Raw genomic sequence first — 10078 nt, 5'->3', positions numbered from 1 at the left:
GAGAATGCCAGGAGTTAGATGGGCTGGATGTGACTGGCTGGCTCTCACCTCACTGTTGCAGCAGCCAGCCTCCTCCTGTTCCATCCAATAGGATGATGGCTTGGGGAACTATTGCTCAGACAGAGAGGATCCAAGGAAGAACCTCTTGTCTGCAGTCTGCTCAGAAGAGATTTAAAAGAGGTCCTTCCCCCAACCTAGGCAGTTGATTGCCAGCTTACCCACCCTTTGTATTAATATGACAGTGTCAAGACATTCTGCACATTGCTATGGGCCCAGGGTTGGCTGCTGGTTGACGGGGCTGGGCAGGAATTATACAACATGATTGGCTGCCTTTGATCTTGGGGTTTTGGCCTTCTTCCCAGCAATCTCTTAATAGTATAGACTAGTCACTACCCTCTGCAGGAAATTCTGCCTTTGTCATAACTTTGGCTATTTTCATTTCTTAGTGCAGCAGGCACAGGAAATTTAGTCATGGGATGAGAATCCACTTCCACTTTCAGGAGGGCTCCCTGAAGAGGCATCGGGGCTACAGAACATCAGTCAGCTCAGTCCAGGGTCTGATTAAGGGAGGGGGAGAAATTTGACATAGTTCGCAATTTAAAAGTGAAGCAATCTAATTTGCACTTTCAGAAACAATATGTGAACCAGTTCACAGCTGTTCTTTGAAATTCCCACTTCTTTGAATTTTGCACTACAGTTCTCTAGCCAAACATGTAAAAATGCATATACTAGTGTACATATAAATGGATATATTAGTGAAAATAACATGCAAAAATGTATTATATAACAGGAAATTGCTTTGCAAAAGTGTGTATATTTGGATAAATTTGCACTACAATGCTGATGAATGTTCATGAGGACTTTAAAAAAATCATAAACTGATGTGGAAATGTGGAGAACTGAACTTGAGAGTTGAAAAATGAGAAGCTGAGAGAAACTGAAACATATTCATCTCTTCCTAGTTCAGACCCCATGGGTACACTTCCAGGCAGACAGGATCAACTGCAGAAACAGCATTAGCTGTGGCTATTGCCACCCATGTTGCACCATTAACCTAACAGGAGTGCTAAGCCAAGCACTGCTGTCAACACTTGGGTTGACAGAAACAGGATCCTTACCCATAAGCCTTTGCTACTGTGAAGATGTATCCAATAAAGTTGTGGCCTGTTTTTGTAGGCAAATCATGTGTCTTGTTCTGTTCACCTTCAGCTGGCAACACTTGCCCTTGCAGGCACAAGCAGAGTGGTAAAAAGAGATCATAAAGAAACTCATCTGGTGCTAGTGGGACACTTCTAGTTCTGATGTATTCATGTGCTGTATCTCTTTGATTTTGTTGATTTCTCCGTATATCAAATTGCTTCCTTTCCAATGTACTGTATATACATCTATCAACTTTCCAGATCACTTCATGCATCTGATGAAGTACGCTCTATCCTATGAAGGTTCATGCTACAATAAATGCTTTCAACTTTAAGGTATCATGGGACTCTGACATTTATCCAGATTTGCTAAGGTGTTTTGCATTTCACATGCAAATCATATTTGAAAGGACAAATGTACTTTTGAAGATGGTGAAACTGCACAAAAGGCATATAACCATAAATATGTCAGTGGAACGTTAAAAATGAGAGGCTGGGTTTGAGATTCTTACAAAAGCTTGACCTATAAATGTCAGTGCAAAGGATAATGTTATGCCCTATAACCAACCACAATGTGTTGTGATAAAATGAGTAGACAGGGTCCAGTTGTTTAACTGACACAGAAGGCTTTCTCCCCAGCTAATAAATAAATGAATGGATGAATTAAAGGTCTGTCTTTTGGGGGAAATGATATATGTTTTGATAGAATTTCCCTATCTTCTGCTTGCCTGCTGCTTCCTAATATTCACTTACAACAAAAAAGGAAAGGAAGCTATGTTGCTCCATTAGTAAAATCCCAAAATGCTTAGAAAGGCAGGATCTTTATAGGACCAACCATAATGTCACAATATAGTGAGCAAGCTTTTGAGTTCTTCAGAACTCTTCGTTAGGCTGGAGTGGATACTAAGCAAAATGAGGGTGGGGAAAGAGAAAAAAAGCTGGCTTACTATTAAAGCCACCAACTCTGCATTTTACTCACAGTCTTCTGATGGTGAACAGGAGCAGATTTACATTGATTAGACTCTTCTAGATGCTATGCAGTTCTCAGATATTCTGTTGCTAAAACCAATGGATGAGCTAGATTCTAATTTTGTAACAAAATGCACTCTTTTTCAGAGCTTGGAAAAGTTACTTTTCTAAACTACAACTCCTATCAGCCCCAGCCAGCATGGCCACTGGATTGGGCTGATGGGAGGTATAGTTCAAAAAAGTAACTTTTCCAAGCTCTGCTCTTTTTATACAGATGTGGGCTTCTGTCTTTGTTCCATGCACACTGGGTTGCAATTTTAGGGTTGTCAGTGCTGTGCACAGAAGTTCCATTTATTTTGATGGCAATTAAACACACATATGTACTTGCAGAATGTCTATGTAATTTTGGCCTTCAGTGCAAAAATCCCCCCCAAAAGGAGAAAGTGATTCACAAACCAAAATACAAGCCCAGATGAAAGTACAGCTTCTAAAAGGTATAGTGAAAACTCAAACCTGTATCAGTTTATACCAGTACAATTTCCTCCAAAGACTCTTGTGAATTGTAGTTTGACAAGGTTGCTGAGATCTGCTCCCCTCACAGGTTCCCTGGTAAGTAGAAATGATGGTTAAACAGATTTATCAGTGATACAGATCTACCTTGAAACACTCTCCTTCCTTCAGTTTTGAAGGTGAATTTAATTGAAGCATTAGGAGCAAAACTAACCCTGGTTTTGACATCAGAGTCTCTTTGCCTTTGCATTGTCAGGGCCAAAGCTGGCATTGCATGCAAACATGAGCCCTGTTGTTACTAAGCCTTGACCTATTTTGTTCATGAAAGAACCATTTCAGGAAGGGGCAATATAGAGTGGAGCAGGAAGAAAAGGTGTGTGTGAATTTAATCCCTTTCCTGTCCACTGTTCTAAACTGCCCACCAACTGCTTCCTTGCCCCAATGGATTCCAAATATATATTTGTGTCTAGTACCTCTGGGGAAGAGGGCAGAATAGAAAATGGAGGTAGGATACTATTCACCATGCCGTTCTCCATTCTAAATCTCCACTTCCCAAAGCTGTTTATCCATAAGTGAAATGGCTTTTGGGAATTTAAAAATGTACATTTGCATCTTGTTGCAACCAGTTTAGAACATAAGTGTCGTTTACACATGCACAAACCAGAGTGTTTGCTGCCACCACCATAATTGCTCCCTTCGTAGACTGGAGTCCCTTTAAACGCTATGCTCAGCACTTCCCAAAGACCAAATATCAACTGATTGTCAGCACTCGGGAAGCTTTGACTTTTGTCTATGCTCTGCCTTTACTTGCACCAGGTGGGCATGTCTCAGCTGAAATGGCCTCACAGACCAAATGGGGAGGCCTGGTGGGCTGAATTAGGAACACTGGGTGGAGGTTCCCCACCCCTGCTGTAGAGGCTTCTGCCCATACTATTTCCTAACAGCAAATTGTTAGGGTTAAATTCAGACTAAACCTGAAGAGATTTAAAGGTATCATTCTTAAATCAGGCAAGACAGCTACTTAAATTATGGCAGTTCATCTATGTTTAAGGATTAGATCTTGAATTAAAATTTGATCGGGGAGTGTTTAAGGGGGGGAATGTAATTTCTTTTCCTAAGCTTAAAAAACAAACAGAACACCAGGCAGAAACTGATGCCATGCTGCAGTGCTGCTGTGTCAGCCAGCTCGTTACATGGTGACATAGTGTGAAGTGACTGACATAACTGGACATGACAAGGCACAACAATGACACATCTGCTGAGGAAATGCAAAAAGACAGGGATGGCTGGGCCTCATGGTCAAAAATGTTTACAGAATTCAAAGAAAAAGAAAACAACCTTTCTGCAAGATTCTGCTGAGGAATGTTTTTGTTTATTTGTCTCAGAGAAGAGGAGGGGAAACTTCTGGAATAAAGCCTCTGGGCAGGAGCTGATTGTACAGCACAATGCACATAGTAGTGTTAAATGAGTACTAAACTAATTAAGCAAAGTTAAAGCTTCGGTTTCACTTGAGCATTTAGCACTTTTTCTTTGTTATGTGGAATCTCTTCAAGATGAAGCCATGAGATGTGGAATGCACATTCTTGACACTGTTCTACATTTCAGGTTTTAACATGGACCCATTTGGGTGAACTGGCGCAGCAAAAATATTTGTACATATTTTACACTATAAAATTGTTAGCCATGACACTGTAGAATGTTCAAGAACATTCTGTCTTCTCAGGGAATTAAGCTCACAGGACCACTTTGAAGTTTCATGTCAGGAAATGGAGAGGTCAGCTGGGCAGGGCAAATTGTCGTTCAGACCGAGGGATAGCAAGAGCTCTGTAAGGAGGTTGAAACATGGAAGTCTACATACAAAGGGAATCCTCAAGATAAACTAAGGACTGGGAGCCATTATATCTGGTGGCCAAAGAAAGAGGACAGAATAGACAGTGATCTGAGGACAGAGTGATAACTATTGATCCCATAATATACAGACTTCTTATAATCTGAAATGACTTATGCTACATTTCTGGCAGCCACTTGTATGAGCATGGAGACTTCCAATGCAATTATGGAGTTCCAAACAGCTATGGGCATAACATGATTGTTGTTCCATACATTTTTGTTTTGGATTAGCTATAGCCAAACTTTCTTCGGCTCAGTTCTGAATGCACTCAGAAATTCTAAATGTCATCAGAGAACTTGTTTTTTTTAAAAAAAGCAATTGCTTTTGAGAGTTCTAAATTCTCTCTCTCTCTCTCTTTCTTTCTCTCTCTCTCTCTCTTTCTCTCTCTCTCTCTCTCTTACACACACACACACACACACACACCATTTATACTTCCTTTCCAGTGCATACAGCGTTCTTCCATTGCTGCTTCAGAATGGGACAGGAGTATATCTCAGCACCAGCCATGGTAAAGTAGCTTATAAATTTAAACCTTCCTCCTAAAACACATAAACCTATGAGCAATTTTTTATCTAGATAAGATGGAGGAATCACATCTGCAAGAAACAAATCCAGAAAATAGTCCAAATTGAAGAAGTTATTCCCTAAACAAAAGGCTGGTAGTTCATGTAGTAATCAAGTAATCAAGAAGGATTTCATCCAAAGGTCAGGCTACCATTAATCAACTTTTGTAGGTGCACCTGCAAAACAGTTGGTTTTATAGATCATGTAGCTGCATGAATGAGAGTTTCACATTAAAGACCTTTTGTGCTCATGTCTACAAGTGGGCTTTGGATACCTAGTCAGCTGAACATTGACTCGGTTCATTGTACAGTCTGAACTGGATACAGTTGCTTTGGAATACAGTCCAGCATTATCAATAGAGAAATCTGTAATTAAAAACTTTTGGTGACAACTCTATTTGGGATCTCTCGCCATGCAGCAGCTGTTTTCAGAGGCATCCCTGTGGCAAGTGTACAGCATCCTCCTGTCATGTTATCTCAGGGAATATTAGATGGTGATGTCAGGTAATCTTATGCTTTAAAGCCCTGATTGAAGTCCTGACAAAGTGCAATGCCGGGCTGTTCGAAAGCCATTTGGAAACAGCTTCATGCCTTGGTCTTGAAGAGGAAACCATTGCCATTTGATGGAAACCACTTCTTCTACAGAGCATTTGTGCTTCTCTGCCTAGTCAGTTTTCCTTCTTTAGCCATATATAGCCCTTCCTGTCTTTATGAGGTTTTATCACAAGCCACTCCCTCATTAGTTGTTCCCTTCCCTGACTCCTAGGGCTCATCCAGACGACTGCAAAATGTGTGACATGCTCGCTATGTGTGTTCATTATTTTTCAGTTGTCCAAATGATGTCTCGCGCTGTTACACATTTTCGCGGGTTAAATCCGCTCCTTGCAATACCGGCAAAAATGCTATTTGCTGTTTAAAATTGGGAATCATCCGCTGTGCCTTCAGGAGGTAGGATGCAATACCGCAGACTTTACAGCTGATGGGTGGTTCTTGGGCGTTTCCCCTTGCCCCTACTCCTCATTCCAGCCAATCATGTATCTGTACTTTTGCACATGTGCGAGAATAAGCCTGGGAAAATTGAACCAATCATCGCAATGGTGGGGTATTGGGGGGGGGTCTGCAACTACTGTGCAGATGCATTTTATTTTTTGCCAGCCTGCAAACTGGGAGGCTGCTCTGGGTGAGATCTGCAATGCACAGCAAGTGAGAAAGGGGCTGCTGGTCAGTTTCATGCCTGCGTCTGGAAAGCTCTGTCAATTTCATTCTACTCACTGGGGTTTTTGTTTCAAATCATTTCACCATGGGAAGGAAAGGGAGAAGGAGGGGTGTGTGACACGTTTCTTGCTTTTTTGGAGGAATAAGTGCAATTGCCAGTGTGTGTACCTCCTTAAATAACCATAAAGGCAGAAAAGCATACATTCCATAAAGGCAGAAAAGCATACATAAGCGTAATATCGCAAATACAAACAAGAAAGCAAGCAGGCTTCAAATGGGTAGACCTGGTGGCCTGGTCTACCCATTGAAATGCATAGACTTTCTAGACACCAGGTCTACCCATTGAAATGCCAGATCTACTCACTGAAACACATTGGCTGTTGTGACGCCAGGTCTACCCATTGAAAGTAATGGGCATTCCCTGCCCTGCATATGAGTGGTTTGATACAGCGTCCCCGCCACCCGGAACCATAGAGACTGGAGAACCATAGAGCAAGAAACGTGTTACCCCCCTCCTTCTCCCTTTCCTTCCGGAGGTGAAATGATTTGAAACAAAAACCCCAGCTAGTAGAATGAAATTGACAGAGCTTTCCAGAGGCAGGCGTGAAATCGACCAGCAGACCCTTTCTTGTTTGTATTTGTGATATTATGCTTAAATGAATGTATGCTTTTCTGCCTTTATGGATATTTAAGGAGATACACATGCTGGCAATTACACTTATTTCTCCAAAAAAGCAAGAAAAGTGTTACCCCCCCTCCTTCTCCCTTTCCTTCCCGAGGCGAAATGATTTGAAGCAAAAACCCCAGCTAGTAGAATGAAATTGACAGAGCTTTCCAAGGCAGGCTGAAACCAACCACCCCCTCCTTCTCCCTTTTCTTCTGCTGCGAGAACTCCTTTACAGCCATATTGTGCTTCGTTGCAAAGGGGGAGAGGAACATACGTAATTTTTTTGCTGACCAATTGGTTGATAGGGGGAGGTTTTAGAGGCGGAGCTTGGAAAAAGCGAAAAGAATGTAGGGGTCTTACCGCTGCGTGTGCGGGTGCAAAAAAGCATTTTTTTTAATTGGGAAAGAGCGAACTAAAAGGCAAAGTGAGGACTATCAGATGACAAACCGAATATGGAAACTGTGGATTATCCTGCTCCAGTTGGATAAGCCCATAGTCTTCTCTGTCCATCCTCAAAAGTTTTCTCCTCCATTTGAGCCAAGATCTCTTGAACCATGCATTTTTTAAAATTAGAGACAGGAGGTGTTGTCCATGTTTTGTCTCCTGGCCCAGTCAAGCCACAGACAAAATCTAGGTTGGGGCAGGTGAAGAAAGCTTGCTTTAATTTCAGAAGAAATAAGTGGATTAGTTTAAAGAAAGCTGAAAGGCAGAGTCAGGAGGGTCAAATCCTTTCAGGAATCTTGGAGGTTATTTAAAACTACTACAATAGACATTAATTTTTTTAAAAAAAGCTGTCCCACAAACTGGGGCACAAACCAGCTCAGAAATAAATATGCCAGCATAGTTAACAAGCAGCCATGTCAAAGCTGCTTCCAGACAGGCAGCTCCTAGCCTGCGCTAATAAATCACTGCTCTTACTCTGTAAGCTACCAGCAAAATTCCACTTCACTTTCCACTGTCAGTGAATATTGCACTTTTTCTGTATCTTTATCCCACAATGTTTCATCAACCCCAGTGGGTGTGACCGAGTGCTGTGAGTGGGCGAAGACAAGGTCCAATTGTCAGAGTGGCCATTTGGAATTCAGGGGGAAAGCTGCTGAAATGGCAGTGACCAGAAAGCTTTTTCTCTTTGTTGTTGAACTTTGCAGTATAGTATTATAGCACCAACATTCTTTCCTTTCAGTAGTATATTGCCAATATTTTAATGTTTTTAGCAACTGGATCAGAAGCTCAGACCTGAAGTGCTTAATTAGGAAAATAGAAATCCACTAAGTTGCCCCCCTGCATTTTCTTTTCATTAATTATCACAAAGGCATTCGTTCATTTAAGCTGTATTTTCCTAATATTTTAAATGATTATACCCCAAAATGAATTTTAGCACTAGCTAGTAAAAGATCATTTGTAAATCATTAATGGAATTGTGCCCATCACAAAAGGTCACAGTGAATGTGTGCTGCGCAATGAGAGGTTCTCCTGCCTGATATGTCACTGGCCACATCAGAATGCTTAAAAATGATGAAAGCGTTGCGCTAAGGCCATCTACACCCATGGACAGTGTACTGCTCTTCCCTCCTCAAAAAACCCTTGTTTTTCTGTGGTAAGAAAAATGTTGGGGAAAGCACTGGGAAAATAGGAGCATTACAAATGGACAATTACTTTGTGTGGATTCCCTGTCAATATGAGTGAACAAGCTATGACAATTCCACACTAAACATCTAGTGTGGGAGCAGCCAGGAAGAAGACTATGTATAATATGTATGAAAGGGTTTGGAGTTTTTTTTTTTTTTTTTAAGTGAAAGCTTTGCATAAATAAAGCCAATACAAAATTACATTCTGGCAAAATAAATAAAAATGCTCAGTAAGGCAAGGAGTGACGGAATCTGAAGGGCAAATTGCTAAAGAGCTAACAAATATCTTTAATTATTTCAGGAGCAGGAGCAACCAGAGGACTGGCTTGCATTACACCCTAAGCCAGTGATTCCCAAACTTTATGAGTATGGGACACCCTTTGTAAGCTCAAAAAAATCCCCCCTACGCTAATTGTAATTTTAGCCTCTGTTAATTGAAAAAATGGTGTGTGGCAAAATCACATCTCCAAATATCCCTTTCCATAAAAACCTCCCTGCAGACAGGGAGGTGTTCCTTTCTTTTTTAATGCAAAGGTTCATCAAATTGGTATCCCCTTCCCCCCCACACACTCTGAAGATGTACAGTCCTGTCTCCCAACATCAGTGGGTTATAATGTTGGGCTAAGATCTAGGTTCAAATCCCCACCCAGCCATGAAGCTCAATGGGTCACCTTAGGCCAGACAAAGTCTCTCGGCCTGACCTATTTCACAGGGTTGGTGTAAAGATAAAATGGAAAGAGGGGAGAGGGAACCATGTGACCACCTTGAGCAACTTGGAGGAAAGGTGGAATATAAATGGATAAATAAATGAATACATTTCAGCTGCAGTGTGTGGACCCCAGCCTCAGCCAACCTGCTGAGCTTTTTAATAATAATAAGCAGCAGGAGCAGCAGCAGCAGGAGGAGGAGCAGCAGCAGCAGCAGCAGCAGCAGCAATATGGTCTTGGTGGGGATGCTACATTATGAAGACAAAAGGGTGGATAGATCGAGGAGGGGGGTTAGTGCTTTTAGGCCTTGGGATGATAATCAGAACTGATGACTTGGTCAGCATGCACTTGAGGAATGAGAGCGGAGCAGAAGACAGAGCAGCAACACACACACACACACACACACACAAACACACCTGCCCCTCCTGCAAGCACCTGCAAGCTTGCATGCATTCGGGCATATGAGAAGGGGGAAGCCCTCAACTGCCACAGCATCTTGGAGACAGAGATTGGGGGGCTGGAATGTAGGTGGAAGAAAGGGGGGACACTGGCACACACACTTAGCCTCAGAGATGAGGGGTGAGCAAGTCCTGAGCGTCCTCACTGCTCCTTGGCTCCGTCTGGGCCAATGACGAGATTTACAAATAAGAATAATTTTTAAAAGGAGGTGGCAGTGAAGCAGGGGTCAAGAAAGGCATGCAAGCTGGCTGCCAGGAAGGAAGGGGGAAAGCAACCTTTCCTTGTCTCCTTGCTTCTTTTTGCTTCAGGAAAAGCCCTCTCCTCTCGTTC

Source organism: Rhineura floridana, chromosome 4, assembly GCF_030035675.1.
Source record: "Rhineura floridana isolate rRhiFlo1 chromosome 4, rRhiFlo1.hap2, whole genome shotgun sequence".
Classification (NCBI taxonomy): domain Eukaryota; kingdom Metazoa; phylum Chordata; class Lepidosauria; order Squamata; family Rhineuridae; genus Rhineura; species Rhineura floridana.
This window is presented reverse-complemented; position numbering follows the sequence as displayed.